Source organism: Homalodisca vitripennis, chromosome 7, assembly GCF_021130785.1.
Source record: "Homalodisca vitripennis isolate AUS2020 chromosome 7, UT_GWSS_2.1, whole genome shotgun sequence".
Taxonomy (NCBI): domain Eukaryota; kingdom Metazoa; phylum Arthropoda; class Insecta; order Hemiptera; family Cicadellidae; genus Homalodisca; species Homalodisca vitripennis.
The window spans coordinates 95817481-95842898 of NC_060213.1; the positions used below are offsets into that span (position 1 = coordinate 95817481).

Sequence of the window (25418 nt, forward strand, 5' to 3'; positions counted from 1 at the left end):
AAAGACTGCCTGCCTTCATATTTCTTACGAGAAAAATACACTTTCAAGAAACAGTTTGTCGTTGCATGTCAAAATGAAAGATTTCTTTACCCATCAATGCAGCTTAATAAATTATTCGGACTCATACTCATGTTCTCCGCTATACCACTCTTAGTATATGGTATATTATAACTTTACAGCATCCGACGCAACCGTAGGAGCTGCCTTCTACACTTAACCTCTTGAAAATCAGCAGATTTATACCAGCATATTTATTATGTAGGTCATCATAGCACAATTGTTTGCTTATAACATCAACATCTATTTCCAGTACGTTCCTTATTCGTATTAAACCACCATAATGGGGTCATTGAGAATCATATTGCGTTATAAATGTATATAAAACATCTAGTGGCGCTCTTTCTGGTATACTGTCTTGCTGTGAAAATATTTTTCACAAATGACGGGCCCACTATAAATTTTAGGTTATTAAATCATATTAAATATTGCGATTGCTTGATTTTACAATAAATTTGTCGGAATTTCAATTGTTAAAATTAGCGTAATTGTTGTTTAAGGTCAAGCAAGGTTGATGAATGCATAAGTAACTACCGGAACGGAGGAACTATCTTACAAGGATGCCGGAAAATCCTGCATACATTACCATTTATTTCACTCAAGCCTATGATTATTATCTAGATAAATGATTTTTCCTTTTTGTATAAGACAGTATACTGCTTTAATTTTGCTTGCAGTGTGTCGTTACCTTGTATTTAATAATCTGTGGTTATTACAATATTGCTTTACTAACTGCATATTAGCAGACGAAAAAATTATATATACTAAATCGAATAACATATATTAATAAACAACTCATGAGTTAAGACCATCTTAGATAAATTTCGTATATATATATATATATTGGACATTGGAAAATGTTGTTCCACTTCTTAAATTTTCCTACTGTTGCATTTGCCCGTCTGAAACTTTTAACCCTACCAACATATACTAAATTTTTTGGTATTTATTAACCCTACAAATATAAATTAGAACCCAGTAGCCATTGCAACAGGCAAGCTGATATCCCGATTTTGCCTAATTTAGCTCTACAAGGTTGAATTCATAATTGAAAGTAACGAATACTTTAAAATATTTGCCAACATCAATGGACACTAATACATTCTCGGTAAGATTCTGGAGAGTTTTGGACTTAGACTATCCCAATGTCCCCGTTTTGAGGTATGATATTGAAAGCACTTTTATAGATATTCATAATATGATAGAAGTTTTAACGAAGAACAAAACATGATACTATCACTGTCATAACGTCGAAAGTTTTCGGAAAATAAAGGATTTAGAAATATTATAACAATGGATATTACTCACAGAAGTACTTTTATTTCGTTGTGGACTTTTCCTAATAACAAAGTAAGACAAATATTTTGGAAAAAAATTATACTCATAACGTTGCTTCATAAGTGTCAAAATAAATAAGGTATCTTTTTAAATTTGGCTAGAACACTATATCACTATATATTATTGATATTTTATTTCTTTAGAAATGTTTTAAACAAAGCTAAAGCGTGATTAATAAAAGCGTAATACATGATTTGCAAACAACCGGTTTTATCTAGAAAGTCTAGTTTAATAGTAGGCCTATTGTAATAGCCTTCTCGTTATTAATCTTAATCTTATGCAAATTAAATTTTATACTAACTAAAACATTGCCACTAAATTATAAAATCTCTATTCGAGCAAAATATTCTTTTTAACCACACTAATTTATCATTAAACTTTAAAATTAAAATGTTTACTTTAAACAAAATTATAACTTGAAACTAAAATGAGAATTCCTTTCTCTTTCTATTCATAATAATTTAAATATTGATGCAGCTTTTTCCAGATTACGTTATTTTTGAGATTTTAATATGATCCACATTAACATAGCAAATGCTACTATGGGTCTATATATGGTCTATTACAATTTGCATGAAAGTTGTCGTTAAATATCTTAATTAAGTGTACTATAATTACAGCTCAGAGTAAAAAATTCACATTTGGAATTTGTAGGAACAAATAGGTTAATATCATTTGAAAAGCGTAGTATATGCTCTTAGGACAATAGCTTGTAGTCTCTTTTTTTATTTAACGACTTAATTGTACTTTATAAATGTTTGATCTATAAGTTTTGTTAATTTTATGGAACAAGATAATGGGACAAAATGTGTTCCTGCATTTTGATTATGCTAGTTTATTTCCTTCCATAATATTGTGTCCCAGAAAAACTGACACAGCGTCACAATTATTATTAAAATAGGTAAAAGGATGTGTTGCAATTATAAAAATAAGATATTTACATGGGTTGCAATTTTGAAAAATGCATACGTTAATTTTGGCCAAGTGATCACATCATGTGTCGTCATGTTACAGCTTATTTTAAGCCTTACATTATGCAAAACAAGGCATACATTTGATCTTAATCAGTTTTGAAATGGCCTCCACATGTATGCATTAATAGGATGTTTTTATTCTCCCCACCTACAATAATATAAATGTAGATTAACCAAAAAGGTTATGCTAGGAAATTTACAGAATATGTAATTATTCATATCTTACACAAACAAACATTTAACAACAGGAAATCCTTTTCGGCAAATACAAAAGTTAATAATGTAACTTTTTAAACACAATTGAAACCTGTGATGGAATTCTCTTTGACCAAAATCTTCAGCTAGTATTGAACATAAAGTAAGGTTTTTTAGTTGATAAATAATAAAGATATTATCTTCCATAGATTTTTATTACAATTACCAAAAAGAAAACATGAAATTAAAAACAACGCCACAATGACAGTCGTATGTCACAACAACGCTATTACACCGGTGCTTCAATGGAGACTGGGTTAATCCGTTTGTTTGCCCTGATATTTTGTGTGGAATGGGGGATCAGCCAGCCAATATGGCGCTACTGCATTGATTTATGGTAGAGAGATGTGCAGCATACGTAGCGGCGTTTAGATTTGAGTGTCGGGCTGGGGGGGGGGGTGTTGGCTCGGTCACGTGATTTATGTTGTGTCTATGGCCAGTAGAGATGTTCGCAACAAACGGTAGCAGACCAATAAATTCAACCTGCGCCAGCAATTGGCTGTTTTAAAACAGTGTTAAGGGTCGTTTATTATTAAACTGTTAAAATGTTCCGGTGCTCTATAACTGTTTCAATTTAATCACAGTAAGTAAGTTTTTTGGGAATCTATCAAAAAGTATGTCACAAGGTTTATACATAAGTTAATTTTCAAATTACATAATTTGAACAAACAAATTGCTTTAGAAATAGAACAATGTTTACTAGCTCACAAATAATACGAGGTATTCGGTTTTTGACACGGAGTATTTTAATGGTCAAGTAGCTTTAATAGTAGTGTCCAGTTGTGCTATACCTTTTAATTAAAATGATTTGTGCAATATTTTGATTTAATAAAATGTTTTAATCGTTCCACTAAAATTTACGCTCTGTATATACTGTTATTTCTTTCGTTATACTCTTTAAACCCATCGAAAATTTCAGTTATCCGGAAAGAAACCTATGTAAAATAACCAGTAGGGCACATTCATTGCTTATTCTTCTAAAAACCAATAATTTGATGTTATAAGAAGGCCTTTACACAATTCCCTTCAATTTCAAGGGCCGTTTTAGTATAATTTACATGTACTCGAGTTGTGGAGATTCTTTTTTGATAATGCAGTATATGACTGGACACCAGTATAGGCACAAAGAGCCAATACGCACATTATTAATTAATTTCAAAACTTGTTTCTTGAATTGACAGAGGAAATGTTTGTAAGAATAAAATTGATCGTCAGCCTTGCTAATTTTAAGGGAAAGGTGAAATGGGACCAGAGAATTATTTCTTTCTTAAGAACATCTCTCTGACGATTTCAAGAAAACCAGTCTGTGTGCTTATATTTAAAAAATAGGCCTCCGCTTCTGAGCTAGAGGGTTCTAAATGGTTATATTTGAAAACAAAACCATATTCCTCTCAAGATAAGTCCAGTACTTAAAGAGAAGAACTAATAATTCGTTATCCGAATCTGAATGATTAGTTATCGAAGAGCATCTATAAGGTCTGCAATGGTCATTAAAAATAAATAAAGGAGGATTACGATAGTTCGTCATCGTTATGTGTGCAACGATGACGTAGTAATAACGATAACATATGACTAATGCTGTTATCCTTTCAAATTATTCATTGGTAATAATTAGTTTTAAATATAGCATTGATAGTAATTCTCCTGTCCTTATGACTTTGTGGAACCAACTTACCTTTATATGTGTTTGGTGACTGAAAAAGTGCGCAGTAATCCTTAGAACTCGACTTGGTACCTCTACGCTTCATCCTGTATTAACCTATCATTCTCGGAGATTCATACAACTCATCAGGTTAGAATGTATTAATTTTTAAAGCACTATCCTTATTTTAACCGATATTTAAACAGGCTCTTCTATAATTACTTAAAGTACTTTACAAGTTTTGGGGTTTTTCAAATGATGAAAAATTCTTTATCGTAGACTTACTCTTAAATAGATTTTTCTATATACTTCTTAAAAGTTGACGATCAATTACATTAAATTTCAGTAACTGGACACACATTAAAAATACACATTTTAAAAGCTACGACTAAGAATTATTCGTAAGATTTTCTCAAATTCATTACGTATTCGTTTCTTGTAGTTTTATTTAAAATGTTAAACAATTATTAAAAACCGTTGAAACTTTAGCTTCTTTGCGATAAACATTTATTTATTTTCTATTTATTTGTTAAAATGAAGGAAGTTAGTATTTTTTATATGGAAATGTTTTGTGTGTACTAAATAAAACATATTTCCATATATATGATTTTAATAAATATACGAGATAAACTTTTAAATTTTAGTTTTAATTGAGTATATTGGTATTTTATAACCAACGTGAAAAATTATTTTTCTGAGTAAATGATGCAAAAGACAAATAAAGAATACAAAACGAATTGGCTGATGTTGGCCAAATTTAATATATAGATGTTTTTTTCACCTTTTGCTTTTCAATTCTTGAACAGAGTTAACAAACCGAAGTGTTACTAAAAAAAAACAAGTGTTGTTCAAGTGTTAGAAATCACATTGGAGACATGAAAAGGTTATTTCACTCACAAATGCAAATATAAACTATCTAATACGTAGTAATTTAAATATGTACTAGAACTAAACTAGTACTAAACATAGTGTGGTAACGTTTAATTGTAATTTTCAGTGTATAAATCTGGAATGTACTGTATATTTATATTTAAGCACTTTATACTTAAGTGCTTCTACACTTAAACACTTTAGCTGCTATTTTTATATAGCGCCAGATCCGTATTTGTTTTCTCAAAATTACAAACAGGTGGTTTGCTGTCTAAAAATATTTAAATATATGGTCGGAAAATATAAACATAATTAATACAAACATAGCAATCTGTAGTGAAGGTGGTAGTATTTGAAAGCTCAATTACATTTTCTAAGAAGTAGATATATTTTGTGTAGCGTTTTGTCATTATTTTACCCAGTTTTTGTCTTCCGACCTAAGAACTGTGGCCGAAGGAGCTAATATCGTGATTCCCTGTTGTGGAACTACTATATTTGCTTAATCCTTGATACCCAGGCTTCCAAAGTCATTAAGAAGCAAGGATAACTACTTTCGTATTAAAAGACTTAAGGTTACAAAGCATTTGATAAAGGTATTTACCAAAGGCAATGTAATGATAATACACCAGAAATTCCCATTTTACTTAATGGGTTTTGTGTTGGCTATAAAACTTTTATTTTAAATTTAATGGGCAACACATATAAAGCGGTTTTACTGTGTTTCCATTGTAGTTACAGCAATACCTGACACGTGGTCCTCAAGAACGCAATCACCGGGTCACGAGTGTCGGTCCCCTGGAGCTGGTATCAGCCGGTGATACGGTGCTCCCCCCTTCCCCCCACCAAACACGTGGTCGCACTGTCCAGCGGCCTCCTATAGCAGTCGTGGTCGTGGTTCTGGTCGTGGAAGGACGATTGATTGCGACCAGAGCTTGAGTTCATGAGTGTGACTTGTGTACGCCGGACCTACTAGGACTAGTGCTACTGTAAGTAGTCCGGTTTCTTATTAACTCGTTCGGACAGCGAAAATCATAATTTTTATATCTTTTTAGATTCACTTATATTCCACGGAGGCATGCTTATCATTTTAAAAAACCGGTGACGGTTTTTAACAAAGCGTAAACCACGTTGGTTTCTTATACATTTTCCACAATAAAATTGTATTCCATGTTATAAATTTAATATCTAAAGAAAAACTATTTTTACTAATCGAGTAGTTTGATAAATAACTTTGGAATGCATAAACTCATTGCACACTGAATACATCCTTGATCAAAACAGTTTTGGTTTTCAAATTATGAAGTATATACATAAAAAATTAGAATATATTTATACAAACAATATTTATTTGCCTACTTTAACTTTAATCTTAGTGTACTATAAAATATTTAACTAATAAAAATAAAGAGAACTTAAATGTTTTAATAAATAACAAAATAAAAAATTACAATAACCCATAGTCGTTCCTCGCTTATTAACTTAAAACAATTACAGTAAAAGTTGTATTATGTGTATTTTTGAACAAAGTTTTATCAAAATATCCATGAAAAGAGTTGTATACTTGAGATATTTAGTATTTTATATGATCTTATAAGATAAGGGGTATATTAAATCACTTATTTTATGAATTTTCAATTTTAAAGTCGACGTTATGTTTTGAAAAGCCCTCTTTATGAAAATGATTGGTGGAATTATATATTAGTATTGTAACTAAATATTTTATAAACATTAGCGACATCAAATTAAGTACAAACCATGTAGCGCAAAGTATGTAAACTCAGTAAACTAAGACCACTACATACATACACACTGGTTATTAAGTGAGATAGTTTGTTGTGAATTTTGCTACTCCACGTTTGTTTGGGCTAGATGGATAATATCCAAGATATCAGATTAAATTCACAATACAACCGATGCACAAAAAGTTTAAAATATGTTTGAAAGAATAACCCTCGGGGTAAATGAGTTGCATATTCAGTTACAACGTTCTAAGTTCTCACTGTGTAACACTCATGGCTATCGAGAAACGGCACTCAAACAGGTGAACAACGTTGACATGAGCACAAAGTACAGATGGATAAAGTTGAACAGCTGTTTAATTCATGCTCTGCCGCAACGTCAGTACAGAGGTTTCCACAAAAAGCGCAATATTCATACTCCGTGTAGAACAAGCCACCAGTTGTGTGGAGTTGACTTTGTGTAAGTTAGTTACACAACAACAGGTTAATGTAGAATACATTTGAATGACAATTGTTCCGCCGATAACCGCTGCCACGATTACGGTAACTCGTTTAAAAGGTAATGTTCCCTGACAAACTTTGTTCTTCGTTATAATATTTTTTCACATACATTTCTTTCACAAGGCGTTTTTTTTATGTATGATAGATATTGTCTAATCATTCAGCCGTGTAAGGAAAGTAATATATCTGTGGTAAAAAAGCGTTTAAAGTAATAAACCGTTTAAGATTCTACAATATTGGCTGATTGTAATTATCATGTATTGCAATAAGAAACGTTTACAATATATATTATATTTTGTGTAATAAGTATAACAGTTAATAGCAATATTCAAATATTGCAACACCTTGAAAAAGACCAATCAAAAAATTATTACTTTCATGGAAATGGCTACTTTATTATCAGGGATTAATAGTTCTTCACCAACGTCAGTAGGGATTTTTCCTTCTAATCAGGCAAATCCCAAATGGACAATACAGACAGTTCATAAGCTTCAAAGTTAATGTCTTAACGGTCACTGACATTGTCAATTCGTTACTTTTATGGTAATATCCATAAAAGGATGGATTTATTACATGTTGTGAAAATTTACTTTTTTAATACTTAATTGTGTATTGAAGTTATTATTGAACGAACACGTAATAATATTTTTAAGATATATTACGTGTTCAATGTATATTATGAAAGAATAAAAAAAAAATTATCTGCACAAATGTTCCCATATTACCAGGATTTCCTAATATCAACGGTTTGTCTAATGGTTTGCGTGCAATCAACATAACAGCTGCATTTACTTTATTGATTTGAATAAGAATGAAAATCCGAACACCACAACTTGATTCGTATATGTGGCGTTAGAAATTTTGTTATTACAAAGGTTTGCTATACTTTTTCTGGTGTTTTTTGGTGAGCCTAGCGGAATATATGTCCTACATTTGTGTTATAATTGATTTACGTCAATCTTATTATCAAGCAAAGCTGAACGTATAGATTTCATTCATTAATAGTATATTTAGTCAATTTGAGCACCAGGACTAACCTTTAAGGGACATTTGTATTCCATAAGTAATAAGAAACCAAAGCCAGAAATTCGACATAAAACGGAAACAAGTTTGCCTGAATTAATAACTATAAAAATATATTGCACTCCAAAATATAATATAGAAAGAGAGAAAAATATCCTTAAGTGGCTGTATCATATATGTTTGGTTTTTACAACAAATTACGTGAACTTTATATAGTTACATGTTTGAAAATAAAAAATATATCTGATTAGTCTTAAGGAGCCTCACCAAAAATACCAAAAGGTTTATGTACTATACCTTTGTTAAACCATCAAAGATTTCTATATTTGAGCAGTTCAATAAAAAGAATGAATCTGTACCTCAGAGGCAATAGTCCATTTAATAACCTAAAGTAAAATATCAAATATAACTGTAATATCTCACATTTATAGAATTATGTAAAGAATATTAGCTAAACTAATAAATAAGCATGTAAATTTTATCAATGACCAAACGGCGAAGTTATTTTAATATTTTGGTATATATTGGCCCAATATATTTTGCACAAAAATGATAAAAATTCAAGTTGCGGCTGCTGGAGCGGGAACTTTTAATATTGCAGAGAGTAAATGTGAATTATTAAAACCAAACCTAAAACATGGAACAGTTTACCAAGTTTCACCGCCTCTGGCAAATCGAGCCATGTTGTTGACATCGTCAAATACTTTGTTGCTACAAACAGTTTCGGTTTGTGTACTGTTATTAAATAACTGGTTTCCCGCAACTGTTTTACTCCTGATGATGTTTTATAATATTTTTAAAATAGTTGTAAATACCTATAGTAAAATAATGTTAAAGTTTGCATTCGATTATGTTTTTCAACATACACAATGAATATTTAAAGAAAAAAAATATTTGTAACTACAAAGAATATAGGAAACATTATTAGGGTTCAAATAAAAATATGTCATCATCATGAGTCCCAAAATGGTCAAACCCTCCATTTTCTTTCTGGTTACAAACTCAAAAGTTAGGACATATACTATCATGAACCATGTGTTCATCGATATTTCCTGATGAAACTGATACACGACATACAAAGTTATTGTAGCTACAAACCGTATAATATACTAAGATGTAAAATATTAATTTAAAAAAAAATTCGCGAAAATAATAATGGTTTAATATATACGAATTCTGACAAAGACATTAACTACTGCATAAATTCGATCCTCTCGTTCTGAAAGAAATAAAACCCGGACAAAATGGGCATCTATTGGGTTGTGTAACTGAAATCACCTCTGGAAATTCAAATAGGATCGTTCACGTTAATAACGTTGTAACAACTCTGTAACGATACGCCAGCAGTTACTAAGTGTACTGCCGGGGTCATCCGACACGTGACCGAGGCGGTAAAGCGAGTTGTTGAAGGTTTTGCGTAATTTCGTGGTCGTCTAGATCTCATTGCCGTCGCACGAAGCGCCATCACGATGTATATGACATGATGGCTGTGGTTTTTATCCGGAGCTGTTAGCACTGTGCACGAGAAATTCTTATACAATCACGAGGATATAGTATTTGAATTTGAATTTGATCTGTGTTAAATCAGTTAAAATAAAGGAAATATCTGGGTAGGCAGTCTGTAAGGTTTATCATCCATATAGAGTTTCGAGAAAAAGAATATACTATTTTTAACTGGTACGTCCACTCAGCGTTTTTTACTATCACCAAACGGATATTTACATAGATTTTATCATCCAAAGTTTTAAGCAATATATAATAATGTTACAGAATAAGTTTATTTGTAACATTTAAGAGTTAAGAGTACGCCATCATTAATTCCAACAGTGAGTTTCGCTGATACCCTACCAAATTCCATGGAGAGACGTCCACCGTTATTTAACTTATTATGGTTTTGTGTGTAAATAAAGTTTAATGCAAAAGTTCAAATCTATTTTTAGATTAATTGTCGTCACATCCTTTTTAAGACATTCGTATAAGCTGACAGAGCAGAAATTTTTCCAGCTCCCTATACAATAGTAAAACGCAATAAATTTCAAAAACCTAGCTAAAATCCATCCTGAGTCATTGTGTGGACATAAGAGAATGTCAGCCACATGCCTAAGAGGATAGCCTCTATAACATTGATTACATCAACAAATCATTATTAGTTTCAATACTAATTTAAATGTATCCATTCAAACGAAACTTTCAATAAAAAATCAATATATCTTATTTTATAAAAAGTTTTCTCTCGGTTTTTTTGTAACATAGAGTATTTAATAGAAATCTGCCTAAGTCGGCAACATGATGGTATATCCGGGAATTGTTTGCAATTATTCCAATAATGACATCCAGACTTTAAAACTATTATATCCTGAAAATACATACATGCACATGCATTTATATAAATATATGAGGTACGCTTTATTTACAATATAACCTGAGCTTGTGAACACGATAAGTGCCGTTATATATTAGCTATCCAGACTAAAAATTATATAAAGGCAGTACCTGCACATAGCTCGGATTTATTCGTTAATACTTAATTAAGAAAAGGTTTTAAAATGGCGGCTATTTGTATTATATGAAAGGTCTTTCACCAAGATTACACTATATTTAAAATCCACGTGTCTCTGATGTTTAAACTATGTAATGAGTTAATTTTGAGCTTCTTCGTCGCCGAGATTTTTATCTGTTCAGTCGTACATTGCTCCAGATTTCAGGAGTTAAGTCTGTGACAGGGTCAAATTCCAGATGCTGTATTAAGAGAAAGATGAACTGGAGCTAAACTTAACACTACCGGTTGTGTATAAATACCGCTGTTCTTAATATATTCAGACTAAAGATGATACAGAGTCAGCATTAACGCATACCTTGGTTGACATTGTTTTACATTTTTAACACAAATATAGTTTCAATATGGCGGTAATTCCCATTTGGTTCAAACTTTAATCTAGGGTATTTTATAACATCAATGCAATTGTGGAAGAATTTCATGCAACAATTATTCCGACTTATATTTCAATGGCTTTAAAGGTTTCCAGACGGTGAACTTTTTACGTTATATAAATATCCAGTTAATCCGTTATAAGTTAATATCTTTATAAACACAATTTATGATTTCTTGTAACTAAACTGGGTCACGCTTTTAAAAGGGTGTTTACGCTTATAAACATTTTTTTCTCGCAAGGTTTCAGGATTATAAAGCTTATAAGGTTTGAAAATGTTACAATTATATTAACATGCCAACATTGAGGGTTATTGGTTCATCAGTGCTTTAGACATTAAACAGATGAATTATTAATGATTACTCAGTTCTAAATTATACCCATATTTGTAAACAAACTTTCTTCCTAATGAGCCAGAGGGGATATTTATTAATATTATTCGTATGGCCAAATATAAATAGAAAATTATTTTAAACAATCTCTAGTAACCATTTGTGGGTGTAGGTATTTAAACCCTTCGAAAATATTTTCAAACACGCCCTTATTTCAAATCGATTTATGCTATAGACATTCAAGCGTAATTCTCTGGAAATATTATGTCCAATTTTTCTCATAAGAGATCTGCCCATTCAACTCCGTACATGGTCAAGGCCTTACGAAAGGTTATTTGCCTGCCAAAAACCTGGCCTTGTTGATTCTGCGGTAGAACAAGGTCAGATCGATATTACCTTGACTTCAAAAAGGAATTCGACACTCTCTAAGAGGCTTTTAGATTTATTATAATCTTTTACCAAATTCTCCTCGTAACAACTATAAGACTTCTGAACTATAGTATTAGCAACACATTTAGGTTGTGTGTTCAGATAATTTTATGAGTATGTGAATAAGTAAGCAAAACAGCTTGAACATAAATATATTTTAAATATTATTTTAAAACTGAAATATATTTACTGAATTGACGTAGATAACTGCTAATTTTATTATATTTTGTTTTACAAAGCAATGAACATTTCGTCTCATTCACTTTATTTTATAGCTCATAACTCGTTTAATTAACGTTAGCACATATATAGGAAATTCTGCATAATAATTCATTTATAAATGTTAATCGAGTCATCACCAAGAAACTATGTGCATGCCATAGAGTTTAAATGAGCGTAATGAACATTTTTACATTGGTCTTATGGGAAAAGATAAGTTTGCTTTGGTAAATACATTTACAAACAAGCTGAGTATATTAATAATACGATAATATACCATGTAACGTACAAGTGTAACAATAGTCTATAAAAATATTGCGTACAATCTCTGCAAATACTGTTACGCGGCACGTGATTTGGCATACCCCTACCTTGTTTAAAGATTTAAACCAGTAAAATAAGTGAGTATGAGTATACCTTTTAGGTTTATAGTAATTTTAATAGTTAATGCATCAAATGAAGTTTTCTCTATAATGAAATGGCTTTTACTATTATTATTATTATTTAAAATTTTGATTGCTATAAATTTATATTGATTATTTTCCATAATTAGGTATTAAGTATTAAAGGTAATTTTAGTTTTTGTTATTGGTGTTGTTATTAACATTATTAATTACATTATATAAGAAGCGATATAAAATCAATTATTGTATATTAAAATAGAAGTAGTATCTCTAAATATATTCTGAGGCAATAATTTAATTGAAATATATATACCTCTCATGTATGTTAAAACTCTTGAACTTAAATGTTAAACAAATATTTTCGTTATACCTAGTCAAAACCTGTTATATTTTAAACCAGATCCACAAATCTGTGAGGTGCAGTAAAAAAAAACACCAATAAATCAACTTTTCAAGTGTTTCTACGAGTTAGATTAGTTTACACAAATCCCTCTTCAGGTAATTACGGTGTTATCTTATCTCAGCTTCTCAAGAACCGCTGTTTATGGCTTAATTCGTTTTAAATCCATGTTTTCAAGAACATCTTATACATTTTCCTGCTTTCACTCGCGTGACGTTTCTTATCTCTGACATGAAGTATTATTTTTTAACGTGTTAGTATGGAATAAATTTAAATTGTACTTTTGTTTTAAAGCTAGTAAATTCCCACACAATAAAAAACGCTGGTCAATGAATTTGAAAAGGGTCCCTTTTTACCAAAGTACTTAAGTCAGAGTTACTGTAAGATTTTTTACCAAGCTAGATAGCATTAAAATAAAACAAAACTATTTCTAAGAAATCATACTATTGCGATCAGTCTAATAAGTAAAATACCAGGCAACTCTTTGCTTTACTTCGTTAGTATACTGTATGCCAATGAATGAATGTTTAAATATATAAACGATAATGTCGGTAATAAAAATACTCACTAAACACGACTAATCCATATTCTTTAATGTTAGGTAATCCAAAGTGTTTAGAAAATCATATGTTCTTTGTTTTTGAATTTGAAATGTAGCTTTAAACTTCGTAATCCTAGACACAAGCAAAAAGTGGAGGTTACATAATAAGAGCATTATACTATTATTTTATTACAATTACTACGGAAATCACGCACAGTTCATATAATTACGTGTAATCTAAACAATATTTTTTAACCATTATCATTCATAGTATAGTTCAATGAATGTTTACATAATTTGAGAGAATTTTGTTGAAAGAAACCGTACTGAGCCTCTTAATTATTGCACTGTAGAACGAAACAGGTGTTAGGAATCACATGTAGTTAATTCTTTACGTCAAGACAGCTGGTTTTGTTTTATGTTAGTTACCGCTTACGAAAAGGCACAACTTAAAGTCTAGAGTTCAGTTGCATAATGTATTCGTGTAGAGAAAATCCTCAGAACTGGATTTGTTAAAAGTTAATCCTACCTGAAATTTCATGCCAGTCTTGAACGGTTATGAGCACAACTATTTTATGAATGAACTTCTGTTCCAAAGTTTAATATAATTAAAAATGCATTTTCTGAAACACTCAGGTTATAGGTTTTACTATATATTTATTACAAATTTAAATAGTTAAAAATTATATTTATATATTTTCACCCTACTGGGTTAGGTGAAGATTAGTTAGCCAATACAAAATACCCTTTATTTCTTCAACCTTTCTCGTTAGTTTTCAAGAAAACGTTGCAGAATACACCCAGGATATGGGTTTTTTATCCAACCATTCGTTATATAACTCATATTTTACTCAAATAATTTACTATGCATATAGTATATAGTGTAAGCTGGCCAGTGGGATGATGACCAATCAAAGATTTCCGACGATACCTCTTTTGAAAGTGGTACACCCCCAATGATGGTTTCAACAGGGAATTACTCTATATTTATATTTCTAATTTGTTGTAACATGATTTAAGTTTTTACTGATTAAATAAAATTTATTTTAATAGAAAATTATAATAACAGTCCATATATTATAATTGTGAATATTTCAAAGCTTCACGTGATCCCAGTTTTATAGCTTTATTGGAATTCCTCAAGGAATATAAAACTGAACGGGGAGTCTGACGCCACTGATTCTCAAAACTTTAAAAGAAACAAATGTTCAGATTCATATTGAATGAATGGGGTCCTTACTAGTTATATTTACAGCACTAAATCAATGTTCAAACCTTTTGCCCCACAACGAACGATGTGGCCCATTGCTGCTTCCAATATTTGTACGTACCATTGAAATTCCTCTTAAAATTCTCAAAACTGTAAACTATAATTTTTGTTGTATTTTGACAATAAAATGTACGAAATTGCTCTTGTGCGTGTTCGCTTTTGTTCTTTGGAAGATCACAAAGTGTATTAAATCTAACTGACCCGGTTAGGCTTATAGTCCAACAACTCCCACACGCAGAATTTTTATAAACAAATAATGATTTTCGGATGTGGGCTGTTGTCAGAGCTTAGGTATATTTGAGACCAAACTCATCAGTTTGTAAACAGAGAGAGGGGAAATGCGTATGTCACGTTCCGGGAACCTCGAATACACAGAATTCAGTTGCTGTTGAATTCAAGTTGTTAAAACAAGTATTAACAACTGAGTTAAAATTACTCGTCTTGTTTAGTTACTCTTTATTGTGGATAAGAATTTCGCAGATAATAATGCAGTCTAGGACATTGATTTGAATAAGTCGATAGGTCATTCTGATGTTATTAATTAAAGAGCACAAATGCACTGCATTTCTAAAATAAATATTAATAATAGGTAAATAAATGTTTTATTTGTTCTTCAATTACTTTTTTTACTCAAATATTTTAGTATGTTGACCAAAATCCAAATATATATTTAAAACTATTTTTGTAAGAAGGGCTTTCTAGATTTCCCTTTGTGTTCATAACAGTAAAAAACAAATTGGCATTAGTTGTTTCATTAACTGTGAATATGACTTATTATGCAGAACACGTACAACGAAATGAATATTTTTAGTTTTTCTCGTACATATAATTGGAAAATAAGCACTTTAATTTAACTTTACACTAAAATAAGAAGACATTTATATTTAGTAGGTCTATTAAAAAAATAACATAAAAACAAACTGGTAAAAATTATATTATTAATAAAAAATTAATTTTTAAATTATTTTGAGGAAATGTATTATTATAAGTTTAAAGTCAGTTTTAAAAATTTTAAACTCAGTAACATGAAAATGTTTTTGTGACGCTTACTTTCAAATTCATACGTTTGGGAACCAAAATTATGTAACCACTATTATTATTTAAATCGCTATATTGTAAAATCATAGCAGCCAATATTTTTGTGGCCTTTAGACAGCAAGGCTATCTTCTTCAGACACATCACAACGGAAAATTAGAAAACTTGTGTTAAAAAAAGAAAACAATATATTACTGGAACCACCATATCACAAGAAAATCTAATATTATTATAATCTGCAAAGATATATAAACGCATGCAAATCACATTAAATACATGAAGATATGAAGTAAACACAGAAGATTTATTAAATAAAGTTGATGGACCAACAAAAACTTCTAATAGTATTTTCACAAAGATTAAAATAATACTTTAAGAATTTAAAGATAATTTTCCATAAAATTACTTATATTTATTTTACACAATACATCCCACATGACACACTAACATTAAAATCATGTATTTCGGACTTTAAACAAATATTTCTTTATTTAATTTTCTGATGTGTCTGACGATGACAATCTCACTATAGAAGAGCCTCACAATTAAAAAGTTATACAATATTAGTTGCTGTTAGTTTTCAATATATGAAATTAAAATTAACAAATTTTAAACCTGTCAATCCATTAATACTAATAAATATGCATACTGTAACACATCTCTAACTTTGTTAGGAATTTTTGATGATGCACCATTGTTCAAAATGAAAATGAAAATGTCTATAATTGTTATGTAACCTTCATCTTTTAACCTAGTTCTATATAATTATAATTCGAAGAGACCTTGGAAAGATTTACATAACTTTTATTTTGCATATTTTAAATGTTAAAGATAAAACAACTTGTAGAATAAAACTTTTTTATTCTATCCATACGTATTAATAAAACCATAGTCTCCAGATTCTTTAAATGGGATTATATTTTGAAATATCTGTTAAGAGGACAATATTTTTAAAAGGAGATTCTAATTCTATGAGGCAAAGTCAGATGCTCCCACATATATGTATTCTGCCAAAGCTATGAGGAAGGCAGGTGCCCGATAACGGACTCAAAGCGTGCGCCGACATGACCTTCGGTGTGACCTTGGCGACCTTGTACTACATAACCAGCTGACACCTGATGAATTGTAAAAAGGGACAAACAAGGTAGATAGGTATCTGTGAAGTCAGTGGCGTATCCGGTATTTGTATTTGGGGTCTAACCCATGTTTGAGGGCTTAATCTGTTCTGGATAGACTTAGCTTATGTTTACATATGCCATAGTATAATTTGTAAGTGTGAGCTACAATTTTGTAAACAATCGATTATTTATGAGAATAAAGTTTTTCTCGTACCGCATTAATACCATTCCATTTGGGTTATTCCTAGCGAAGTTTTAATTATTATTTAAGATTCTAGCTTAAAGCTGAAACAAAGAGTACCGACGTACTCATAGTAACTGGGACGTTAAAACTGTTACGTTAAATCTTATGAAATTCGACGAAACATCAAACGTGTTACAGCACACGAAAAAGGGCTTCTTGAACGCAAAATTTTAAAATTATATATATATATATATATATATATATATATATATATATATATATATATATATATATTATATTAGAGTATAAAGTATATTGAAACGTATTTACAGTTTGTAATGGAATATCTTCTTGTTTTAAATGTTTTATACGACGCTTTAGGGGCTCAATCTTTATACTCAACCGATGCTAAGTAGTACAATAATAGAAATAAAAAGAAGATTTAGAAAATACTGTTGCTAATATTTATAATTTTTACAGTACCCTATTACTAACTTTTTCACAAAATGTGTTGGAGCATAATTCCAAAATAAAATAATAAAATTTAAAAAGAGAAAAAATACTGTCGTGTAACTCTTACAACTAACTATCCAATTTAAAGTTCGGAAATATCGGTAGACACATATGATGTCCATTACATACTAATGAGACTGTAATTACTCAAATAGTAGATAAGATTACGGCGCCTCAATATGCTGATAACAGAGTGCCGAAAGTTTAATGTTTGTAACATCTGAGCACGATATCGGTTTTGTACATCTGATAACGAAATTTCAATCTATAAATAGAAGCGGATGTTGATGAAAATCACCACATTACATAATTTTCACTAATCTTCGTAGAATCTTTGTTACAGACATCCACTGTAACCTCTGAATAAACATCAGCTTTCTTGTATTTTACTGGTTCTTTTTGTAACATTACAATTATCATAAATAATTAATAATTCCATAGTGTTAATTTATATAATTACATAGTTAACTTAAATGCAATGACAAGAATTTTAACATTCTAAATATATGAAACCCATTTCCCGTTGATATGGTTCAGGAAGCTTTTACGATACTCGGACAGGCGTCCAACATAACGTGTTTGTGTTGTACAGTGATGGCGTATTGCAGGCTACCGGTTTACGGGTATTTTATGTTGGTATACCTGGCAGTGTCCTGACACCTGACTGTCGTTCATGGTGGACTTTACAGCAGGTAGTTCACGTGTATTGTAAACCCTGCAGAACCAACAACCATTATCTCTGCTTATAAAAATCAAATCACCGCTCTATAATCATTAGTTTTCCAATCATCTGTATGTATAAATATACGGTGTAAAATGGAAATTGCTATTGCTATAGGTGTATAACTACAATAACTCTATGTATTATTCTATTTGTTTATGACGTATACATTCTTCATTTACCACACAGTTTATTTTCTTACTTAAAAGTAACATACATAAATTTTCAAGCTGCAATACAGTAATTGAAGCGTTTGTGCTAATGCTTGTAGTCTATGCTATAGAATCAAATTCCCCAATTTGGTTGTATAAAACCTTTAGTTTTTGTTGGCATTGCTCCATAATGAATATGTAGGCTACACAATGCATGTTCCTACATGATTGAACTTTTCATCCGAAATTATGATTTACTCCATATCTACACTAATCCTGTATTTAGTGGTTGGATATATTTTACTCTAAGTAAAAGTGGGTTATACAGAATACATTCTTTATTTATAACTATCTTTCAGGGGCTTATAGATATATAACATCTCTAACTTGATCGACAATGAATTTTTATACTATAAAAATACACATAGAGAGTAAAACAGTTTTCCGTGTTAATGTTTTAAATTGTTTGAGATAAGAGTATTGATAAATTTACAGAAAATGTTGTAATAATATTGATTATGAAAATATTACCTAACGATGAATTAATGCAATAAGTTGATGAACTACAACACATGGGATATGAACAAAGAAGTCTAATGTGCTAAGAAAGTAATTTCCAGAAGGATAATATAAGGTCAAATAAGTTGTTACAAATAATCGTAATAATAGCGTTAGCTTTAGTTTATTTTCGTGTTATATACGTTTTTTGCTTACAAGGTAACAAATATACTTATATTTTTATTTACGAAAGAGAAAAAGTACTCTTAGGAGAAGGTTACTGCAACTTATTGCGTTTTATTTGAAATATTAATATGTTTCTTATTTTTGAGAAGTGGGGTTTTTAAACCGGTAAGTCCTAAACGCATTGACAAATCCACATAAATTGCTTTAATCAATGACCATTTATAAAGAGCCTAGTCTTTATAAAATATGGCGGCTTTTTATGTTTTATATTTTAAAATAAATATAAAACATTGTTTAATCGTAGTTTTTAGTTTTTTATTTCGGTTTCAGTAGTCTAAAAATGTTGTAATTAGAAAAGAATATGTTTATATGGTTTAAAATTATACTTAAGTCTCTAAGTAACAATTTTGTATTAAATAAAGAAATACATCATTGTAAACTGCGTTGAATTTTGTTTCAACTGTCCTTTAGTTTGGTGGTTCACGGTTGGATTTATAAATGTTGTGTCTTCTACCACGTGAGCCTTTGGGTTCGTAAATTTGTTTCGAATTTGTATGGTGAATACCATTACTGTGCTAGTAACAGAACTATTTTACTCCCCATAATGTTTAAGGGGAAGCGTATAGTAATAAATACAATTTATTTTTAATCAAGCAAAATTGGGCAGTTTGTACTATGCTATTGCTATTTTTTTCAGCAGTCAATCTTTCCATTTTTATACTAAGGTTAAAGGCGCCGTGTAATCACCATACGATAATGTTTACTCTACTCGGATCGAGGCAGACATTTGATAGAACCAGTGAATTGTTTAATTACCTGCCGGCCAACCGCCAGTTAGTTGTACTATGACCTATAATGGTGTCACGGTTACTCTCTCAAGGCTCATTGACTCTTCTTTAAAGTCTTTAATTTCTGTCGTAGAATTGCTTTTCTTATGCAATAAAAAGATACTGTGTCATGAAATCAAACTGTAAATGTCTCCCTTTTTGCTGCTATTTGGATTAAATTAGTAATAGCAGTACGTTATCAGTTTCAGCTAAAGGATCAATAAACACAGTAAAATAAAATGTAATACATTTAATTTCAATAAATATTTGAACGTGAGAATTACGCCGCGTGATTATCAGCAACCGACCAGATGTAAAAAATTCGAAAGCCGATGACTATAACATTCTTTACCAAAGTAAGTGGAGATATAACATATTGCAAGACCAGTTTCATGAAAAATAAACCTATTAATATTTATGAAATTGGAGGATACTTCAGCTAATCCAGTATTGTTCATGTCGGTTTTTTTGCCACGGTAAATGGCTTGTAGTATATTACGCGATATTTTGTCTGCAGCTTATCAGTTCAAAATACACTGATATTCAGCTCAACTAAGTCAGCAACAATTTCCTGTAGTCAGGCAGTGATAAGATTTTTTTGTATGTTGCAAGCCGTAAGTCTCCTGTCTTAGTACACATTTATTTGATAAAAGACCACATTGATAGAGTTGAAAAATATTTATTCAAGTTTTATATTTATTCTGGAAAACTGCAGGCAAGCGTAGTGAGCATGTCTGGGGAAATTGTCACTATTTTTTACTTAAACTATTTGGAACGTTTTGTGGTTTTCAACCCCCATCTCTTCTATGTGACGTGTACGCTACAAAATCTTTTAATGCACAGTATTATTGGTATTCCAAAAAACTTACCGTTTTATTTAAAATTTTGTGTTTAATGGGTTCATAAAAAATGTCTTTTGCATTGGCGCACAACACTAAAGTATACTGTTTTTATTTTTATTTTGCCTGAAATGGGACATTAAAACAGTCAGTAGGTATTTTAGTTCATACATTGGTACATGTATGAACAGTTGATTTCACAATAACGTGTTTTATACCACATTAGGCTTTTAAAATCCTTTACAATTTCTCAGGTTAGTAAATAAGTCAAAGCATACTAAAACGTTGTATTCGTATTAAAGGGCATGTTATAGATCTAATACAGCATATATGTCGTTAGCAAACTTTTAATCATACACATTTAGCTTCATACTTGGTCGTAGGAGTTGCTTGAGTTAAGTGTATTCTAATGTTAATGCACACGACATAAAAGATTTCGTCGTTTTAAAGTTTAGAATGTTTGTATTTATAACTCTTTTACTGCATCTTGAGCAATGTTATGGGTTATTTTATTAAGTAACCAACAGGTTCTTCTTAAAATTACGTACTCGCACATCATGTGATAACGTTTGATAGAAATGTCTAAGAGAATTTACACGTGGTACTTATGATACTTTTAATCCAATCCATTGATTTTGGGGTTCAAAAAATCAAAAGACAGAAAATATTCAGAAGTTCAGAAGGGCATGCGATTACCTCTTCTACTATCATAACGTGTTATATTCCCCTATTAGGCACAACTTCCACAATTATTAAAAATGTAAAAGGAATATTTTGAATTATGGATCTTTCACTGATTTCTTTCTCTATTTCGTTTGAGTTCGTAAACTGTTGCATCTATTAAGAACTAAAAAGCTACGTATAGATTATTATGATGCAATAAGTAACTGTAAAACGTTTTAAACCTTACGTAGTAACATTTCACATCATATTTGATTGATCTATATATCCATTTCTAAGTTGTAAAGTCTTAAAATAGTTCCATTCTATGTAACCAAGAGAAAATTTATTGTCAATGTAGAATGATTTGTGACTATCTGCTGACAACTTAAGTATATGGTGTGAGAAGACCGTCAATTGACCTCTAGCTCCACAATAACTCATTGTGAGACGAGGACACTGGAAAACGGAGTAGGACAACGAAGTAGACAAATAACACCAGGAGCACGCTAGAACCACGTCCATTAACAGGCCACAAAATGATAAGGTCTTCGGTATTCACTCAATATTTTTACTAACCAAATACATTATTCTTCTTACGGAACTGAAGTAAAATTATTTATAGTACTTGATTTACTGAACATTGAAACATATTTATATCTAGCTGTCACAGACAACTTCTTATGTATTTATCCGTAATTGACTGAGTATACTACTAAGGGGCCTAGCAACAATTTCCTCTCCCAGCCTGGCTCCAAGATATCTCGAGAACAAACCGAGTATAAACTTTACATTTTACATACACTATGTTGAGTTTGATAATGTTTCATATCCATTGATTAAGTGGTAACAAAGTTTGCTACTTAGGAGTCTGGTGATATTGAGCTTTTGCCTGGGAGAGCTTTTCCAAAGTATATCTCGAGGGACGATTGAGTAATAAAATATAGATTTTGCATAAAACGTTATTTATGCACATTGACTTTCTTTGTGATGTGGTTTAGAATAACTTCATGAGCAAATAAGGGATGGGCATAAAAATTTGTCATATATATGATCATTGTGATATTATCCAAAAGCGTGTATAAAATCCCTTCCAGTATTTTTACAACTTAAAATAATAAATCAGTTTAGATAATAGTATAAAAACTTGAAACAATATATATATATATATATATATATATATATATATATATATATATATAATATAATATAAAATATTTTTAACATTATAAAGGGAGACAAACGATAAAAAAAAACACTACATAACTTGAAAGGTTTGAATTGCCATTAAGCCAATAATCTCTCTTTCAGGACCATATATCTCCTTATATATTGTAATAGAGAGTAATAAATGATTAAATTCGTGATAAGTATTTTTCTCCGTTCATGGTTTTATAGCAAAACTAAACTAGTGAAAAAACTATACAGGAAGGTTGTACAAAATATACCTCGCATGGTTTAGAAAAACCCCAGTTCTCCAGAACAGAGACTTCGGTATCCTACACTCCTTCTGTGGTATACAGAATGTCCTACTAAGAGGTTTAAACTTTTTATTTTATACTACTTCCCCTTTTATGCGCCAAAGATTTTCAAATTTTACAAAATTAATAAAGTTTGTTTAAAAAATAGTATGCGAATATAAAAGCTCCCTATTAGTTGTAGAAACAAAATTGTGGCATATTGAAAATTTTACCATTTTGCTTCCTATAGAAATTCATTTCTTAAATCACAGTTGTAATGAACAGCTGTTTTATAATGCTTACTGTTGAAAACAGCTGTTTGAATGAAGCATATTGCTTGTACTATAAAAAAATAACCTGACACCTACATTCTAATTTTACTGATATTGAAGTTCGAGAAACGGCTTTTAATGTGCGTGGGCAAAATTACAAAAACAACCAGATAATTTCAGGTTGCCTACCAGGAGTTGAAACAACTAGTAATCCAACAATAACTAAGTGTAAAAATATTTTGTTAGAAACTGGAAGTTCTAACTTAGATGTCCAAAAAAAGTACTCTAGAGGATCAAATGAAAAAAGAGAAGTACTACTATCCGCATCAATCCTCCCCTCTCCAGGTAAACCGGAATCACTAAGGGAAGTTGAACTTGAAACTGGTGTTCCAAAGCCTTTAATACAGAGAATAATTAAGAAAAAACAAAAAGAAATGTTACAAAAATCACCTAGAACATGACAATAAATAATAAAAGAATACTGTTTTTTTATTTTAAAGTACAGTTTTTCAAAATGCCCCCATTATGATTAAAAAATTGCTAGAGAACTTTGACCATAACATTTTTAAAACCTATTTAAGAAATTGTGTACAGTTTGAAAATGTTCAGTGCATAAATGGGAAAGTAATATAAAATCAAAAGTTTAAATCTCTTCATGGGACACTCTGTATATCTGGAATGGAACGTGACTATCTGCCAGCAGTGTACCATCATATCATAGCGAGCAATTGATCTGGTCAGTATTCACGTGTAAACATTAAGGGCAGTTACAGAAACTCTTTGTCAAAGCTGGAGTCCCCGCTCCTAATAAGGACTGTCAAAACACCAAACTCGTATTGTGATATGTACAGTGTCTTAAAATGTAATGCGTACTGAAGTGTGAAACATCTTGAAAACTTTAAGAGATATGGCAAAGATTAAATGGACAAAGTTGTGCCAGAGACTAACAAACAAACGAGTAATTATTCGTTCACTCGCTGTACTCAAAAAACACTTATTGGTCAACATTATCAAACAATTACAGCTCTCACATTCCTAACTATATTGAATAGGTTATTTCATGAACTTTTAACTACATTAATTTGTTGGTTATATTATTAAACCCAATGTCCATTTAATCATCCAGAAGATTAATAGTTGTAGGTAGCACTCACGTGTCTACATTAAGGATGTTTGAAGAACCTCGAATGGTCAAAGATAAACACCCCGGTACAGATAAGGGCTATCAACACACCGCACTTAGTATTGTGAAGGCAGGACTGTAACCTGCTGAACTGCCTCTGTGTGCCTTTCCATTCCAACGATAATTGTGTGGGCAGAACTCACGTGTCAACATCAAGGGCGTTTGAAGAACCTCGAATGGACAAAGATAAATACGCCGGTACAGATAAGGGCTGTCAACACACCACCCTCCGTGTTGTGACATATAGCGGGACTGTAACCTGCTGAGTTGCCTGTGTGTGCCTTTCCATTCCGACGTTCAATTGTGTGGGCAATACTCACGTGTCAACATCAAGGGCGTTTGAAGAACCTGGAATCGACAAAGATAAATACGCCGGTACAGATAAGGGCTGTCAACACACCGCACTTCGTATTGTGAAGGCAGGACTGTAACCTTCTGAACTGCCTGTGTGTGCCTTTCCATTCTGACGTTCAATTGTGTGGGCATTACTCACGTGTCAACATCAAGGGCGTTTGAGAACCTTGAATGGACAAAGATAAATACGCCGATACAGATAAGGGCTGTCAAAAAAAACACACTCTGTGTTGTGACATATAGCGGGACTGTAACCTGCTGAACTGCCTGTGTATACCTTTCCATTCTGACGTTCAATTGTGTGGGCAGTACTCACGTGTCAACATCAATGGCGTTTGAAGAACCTCGAATGGACAAAGATAAATACGCCGATACAGATAAGGGCTGTCAACACACCGCACTCCGTGTTGTGACATGTAGCGGGACTGTAACTTGCTGAGCTGCCTGTGTGTACCTTTCCATTCCGACGTTCAATGGTGTGGTCAATACTC

The 25418-nt window shown here is 31.2% G+C and overlaps 1 protein-coding gene across 2 annotated transcripts in view; it reads left to right on the forward strand.

Annotated features, from left to right (window-relative positions):
• Positions 1–25418, forward strand: part of LOC124366056 (bumetanide-sensitive sodium-(potassium)-chloride cotransporter) — a 175030-nt gene that overhangs the window by 89389 nt on the left and 60223 nt on the right. The window contains exon 1 of one of the 2 annotated variants that reach the window (XM_046822266.1): positions 6000–6122. The exons of the other annotated variant lie outside the window; for it this stretch is intronic. The gene's annotated coding sequence lies outside the window, so the exon portion shown is untranslated. Of the gene's footprint in view, positions 1–5999; positions 6123–25418 lie in introns of those variants that run through there. 2 annotated transcript variants of the gene reach the window in all.